The sequence below is a fragment of the Micropterus dolomieu genome, linkage group LG10 (assembly GCF_021292245.1).
Source record: "Micropterus dolomieu isolate WLL.071019.BEF.003 ecotype Adirondacks linkage group LG10, ASM2129224v1, whole genome shotgun sequence".
NCBI classification, from domain to species: domain Eukaryota; kingdom Metazoa; phylum Chordata; class Actinopteri; order Centrarchiformes; family Centrarchidae; genus Micropterus; species Micropterus dolomieu.
Window position 1 is genome coordinate 29,325,829 of NC_060159.1, and position 5,419 is coordinate 29,331,247.

Sequence of the window (5,419 nt, forward strand, 5' to 3'; positions counted from 1 at the left end):
CGTTATGTGATGGATTTTAGAGTTGGACTGTGTCACCTAGACTTTTGTATTTGCAAAGTACAGAAGTCAAATAGAGAGTGTTTAGGAGCATAGCCAGTGCTGTCATTATCAAAATCCTGAAACAGGATTGGACAGTGTCCTCAGTAACCCAAAACAATGTAATTTGGGAGCTTTGAGACCTTCTCCTCCTGTTCTTTTCTCTCCTGTCTCTCCTTAAACTACTTTTATGTGTAAATAGCGACTTCCAGCTTGCACGGGTTCTTTGTTAGTCTACTGGTCAGATTTTGCGTTCTGTAGTCAAGTAGTTAAGATTGGGTAGTCATTTACATATTACCCAGCAATCATCACTGCATATGTAGCAGTTATGTGACATGAATAACAACGACTAAATTAATTCTGTTAATCTGTGTACCCTATACCTTATACCCTCAGTATTGTACACACAAAAGTCAGTGGTGTCTGACACCACAGCAAAGGGGCATGTGCACATATGAGGGTATATATAGCTGATCACAATTCACAATACAGTTTAAGATGGGGTGGTGATGCCGCATAGATAAGATGCTTGCCTTTGGTGTGGGAGACCTGGGTTTGATTCCCTCTGTGAGACATCCACCATTGTGTCCCTGAGCAAGACACTTAACCCCTAGTTTCTCCAGAGGCGTGAGACCACTGACATGTAGAGCAATTGTAAGTCACTTTGGAGAAAAGCATCAGGTAAATGAAACGGGTGTTTTCTATTCATTGATGGACTTGATGAAGCATTTTACCATGTCATTGATAAAAACCATGTCATTGATAAAAACCATGTCATCGATAAAAACCATGTCCTTGATAAAAACCATGTCATCGATAAAAACCATGTCATCGATAAAAACCATGTCATCGATAAAAACCATGTCCTTGATAAAAACCATGTCCTTGATAAAAACCATGTCAGCGATAAAAACCATGTCAGCGATAAAAACCATGTCATCGATAAAAACCACGTCATCGATAAAAACCACGTCAGCGATAAAAACCACTTCAGCGATAAAAACCATGTCAGCGATAAAAACCATGTCAGCGATAAAAACCATGTCATCGATAAAAACCATGTCAGCGATAAAAACCATGTCATCGATAAAAACCATGTCATCGATAAAAACCATGTCATCGATAAAAACCATGTCATCGATAAAAACCATGTCATCGATAAAAACCATGTCATTGATAAAAACCATGTCAGCGATAAAAACCATGTCAGCGATAAAAACCATGTCATTGATAAAAACCATGTCAGCGATAAAAACCATGTCGTCGATAAAAACCATGTCATTGATAAAAACCATGTCGTCGATAAAAACCATGTCGTCGATAAAAACCATGTCATCGATAAAAACCATGTCAGCGATAAAAACCATGTCGTCGATAAAAACCATGTCATCGATAAAAACCATGTCATCGATAAAAACCATGTCATTGATAAAAACCATGTCCTTGATAAAAACCATGTCATTGATAAAAACCATGTCATCGATAAAAACCATGTCAGCGATAAAAACCATGTCAGCGATAAAAACCATGTCATTGATAAAAACCATGTCAGCGATAAAAACCACGTCAGCGATAAAAACCATGTCAGCGATAAAAACCATGTCAGCGATAAAAACCATGTCATTGATAAAAACCATGTCAGCGATAAAAACCATGTCATTGATAAAAACCATGTCATCGATAAAAACCATGTCATCGATAAAAACCATGTCATCGATAAAAACCATGTCAGCGATAAAAACCATGTCAGCGATAAAAACCATGTCAGCGATAAAAACCATGTCATTGATAAAAACCATGTCAGCGATAAAAACCATGTCATCGATAAAAACAATGTCATCGATAAAAACCATGTCATCGATAAAAACCATGTCCTTGATAAAAACCATGTCATCGATAAAAACCATGTCATCGATAAAAACCATGTCATCGATAAAAACCATGTCCTTGATAAAAACCATGTCCTTGATAAAAACCATGTCAGCGATAAAAACCATGTCATTGATAAAAACCATGTCAGCGATAAAAACCATGTCAGCGATAAAAACCATGTCATCGATAAAAACCATGTCAGCGATAAAAACCATGTCATCGATAAAAACCATGTCATTGATAAAAACCATGTCATTGATAAAAACCATGTCAGCGATAAAAACCATGTCAGCGATAAAAACCATGTCGTCGATAAAAACCATGTCGTCGATAAAAACCATGTCGTCGATAAAAACCATGTCGTCGATAAAAACCATGTCATCGATAAAAACCATGTCATTGATAAAAACCAGCTGGTAACACAGCAGGGCTGCTCCCGTCAAGGGCCCCCAATACAGTCTGGGCCCCAGTGCAGCTGCATTGTCTATACATACGCCCCTGAGCACAACGTTAGCTAGTCCAAATCAAGTCATTTTCCTCGCCCTTGAAAGCGGTTAGAGCATCATCATTTTACACACTGTTTCTGAGGTCATATAACATTTACAGAGGTTTTTTTAAATATCTTTTATCGTCCTTATTTCATGTGGCATTTTTTCTGTAAATATAAATAATCCTTGAAAAACAGTATTTTGATGACTTCTGTAAATGTCTTGAGTCTTATCAATGTGCTGGAAAATGGATTTGCCAAACACAGACCTGTATGTGTAGCCAACAAAAGCACTTTCGTCACATCACGTACATCAAATCCTTGTGACTTTGCTGCAGGGGAATAAAGACACGAGAGACTGAGTTTACTTTCTATTGTGTCGCCTGAACAAAAAGCTCTTGTGAAAAGGATCAGGGTCCAGTCTGACCACCTCTTCCTCTAGTGAGGAGGAAACTCCTCTCTCTCTCCCTCTCTTTCTAAAATGCTTTATTGACCTGAATGTTTAGGTAAACAATGTGAAAGCAGAAAGTCAAATGTTAACAATTATTTTACCTTTACATTCATTCATTTAGCTGATCATTATATACATTGACTTAAACATCCAAAGTGTCCAAAGTATATATAATAAACATAAAAAACCTAAACAAAATAAATTGTACCTTGAAAATATGTCCTGCTTTTTTGACAAGCAATAGTATTTTTACAACTATTAAACTAACAAACACTAATAATGTTTTTCCACTGGTTGTTCTCAGATTGTGAGGAAATACACTTTGCTGTAATAATTTGGCATTTGGGCATTTCTCCCAGTAAGTAGGGGAGTATCTGTCTGATTTCACGTTGTTACTGTTTGGAGCAGGTCTTTATTTTTTTCTCTGGAATAAAGTTGGTTCAATATAAATAAAATTAGCTCAGATGTAGTAAATGACTTCTGCCATGTTGCTGTAGCTGAGCTTGCTACGTTTCTCCTGGTTGTAGCTTCAGTGTTGTGAAGCTTCATTTAATGTAGAGTTAACTGGTAGCTTGGCTCACTACATTTACAAGTGGCTTGCCCAACACTGTTTGCTGTAAACACTAGTTTTTTATTATGAATACAACTGTTAAATATTTAAAGCAAAATGAACAAATGTAGATGCATATAATTACAGTGTAAATGATTTACTGCTGAGAGAAAAACCTTCTAGGTGCCTTTAATCTCTGTTAACTTCATCATTTGGCCTCATCTGTCTCTAAAATACAGTCCTTCATTGATATGAAATATGAAGTCAAGTCAGTTTTATTTATCAAGTGCAAAATCACAAACTTGTCTCAGAAAGCTTTACAATCTGTCCATCATATGGACTCTCTCTCCTCAGACCCTCTGTTTCTGACATTAATTACAAAGTTGTATCTAGTGATCAGACTGATCTGAGAACAGTCTGGAAACAGTTTAGTTGTTCATGTGTGAATGCTGGTCAAACTGTTTATTTAGCGGGACAACATGCTGAGGACAATATTTGACATCCTGCTTTCTTCTTCTTCTGGTCTATTTCTCTCAGACAGTAGAAGAATCCTGGAGACAGTTGACACAGATGAGTTTCAGCCTGTTTCTGTGGAGAGGAGGAGTTAATATATCAGTGAGTTACAGAGGAATCAGAAGGAGAGGAAACAGTAGAGACTGTGTGTTTGGAAGAAATGATCAGTCCTGGAGTCTGCTCTGATGGTCGTTACTCTGTCTGTCACAATAACAGAGAAACAGACCTCCCTCTCTCCTCCTCCTCCTCCTCCTCCTCCTCCTCTAACAGAGTAGCAGTGTATGTGGACTGTCCTGCTGGCTCTCTGTCCTTCTACAGAGTCTCCTCTGACACACTGATCCACCTCCACACCTTCAACACCACATTCACTGAACCTCTTTTTATGGGTTTGGGATCTGTTTCTATGGTTCCTCAGTGTCTCTGTGTTCTGTGTAGGAGGGAGACAACTTCCAGTCCTGTGGTTTAAATGTTGGTGGTGGACGAGGCTTCACTTTGGTTAACATCTGGCTCACTGATTGTGCCTTTAATGTCAGAAATGTGTTTTCTTAGAAATGATGAAATGATCTCAGGGCTGAACTTGTTGTGTACAAACTGTGTTGACTCTGATTTTCACTTTAATAAAGTTTTCTTGGAGCCGCATCTAGTAGCTGCTGATGGCTGCAGAGCTTCTCATTCACTCAACAAATAGTCTTTTTATTTATCCTGTTGCTCAAGTACATTTCTTTTCCTGCTGAGTTTGATCCACCATTTCTAATAACTTTATGAAAAATGTGGCAGAATAAAAGTCCATAAAAGGTTTACGTTCATTTAAAATCAAACAACTTAATGAGGTAAATACTAAACGCTAGAATTAATGGGAGCTGTAGTTTTACGGGGACCTGGTTCTACTGGGATTTGTGGTTCTACTGGGACCTGGTTTACCTTTGTGAAGCCGAGCTCCAGCATCAGCCTGTCAGCTACAAACTTGATGTACTACTTCATCAGCTCACATTTCATCCTGATCCGCTTGGCTGATGACAGATGATCATAAAAGCAGTGAGTTACAGAGGAATCAGCAGGATAGGATACATTAATGTGTGTTTGGATGTAATGATCAGTCCTGGAGTCTGTACTGCTCTGCTGGTCATTACTCAATGACTTCCTACCTGGAAAGACTCGTTCTGGTGAGCTGTGGTTTACCAGTGAATTACAGATTTGTTTATATAAAACACAGACAAACACACTGTGAGCGGTTGTTGTGAAATCTTTCAGGTTCTTCCTCCTCCTCCTCCTCATCATCATCATCATCATCATCATCATCATCATCATCATCATTATGGAGATGAAGTTGTTCTCTGTTCTTCTCAGGACTGTTGGACGTTGTGAAGTCCAAGGTGAGATGCCAGATTCCTTCCTCTGTACTGGTCTGTTTACAGCCATATGTAACCAACATGATTTAATTCTGAGATATGAAAAATATTTTAACAAATCTAATGCCTCTAGAGCATGACACCAAAAGTAAAATGCTGAA

The 5,419-nt window shown here is 38.2% G+C and overlaps 1 pseudogene; it reads left to right on the forward strand.

Moving 5' to 3' along the window:
- Positions 1-4,022, forward strand: part of LOC123977518 — a 37,270-nt pseudogene extending 33,248 nt beyond the window's left edge.
- Positions 4,023-5,419: the final 1,397 nt, after the last annotated feature.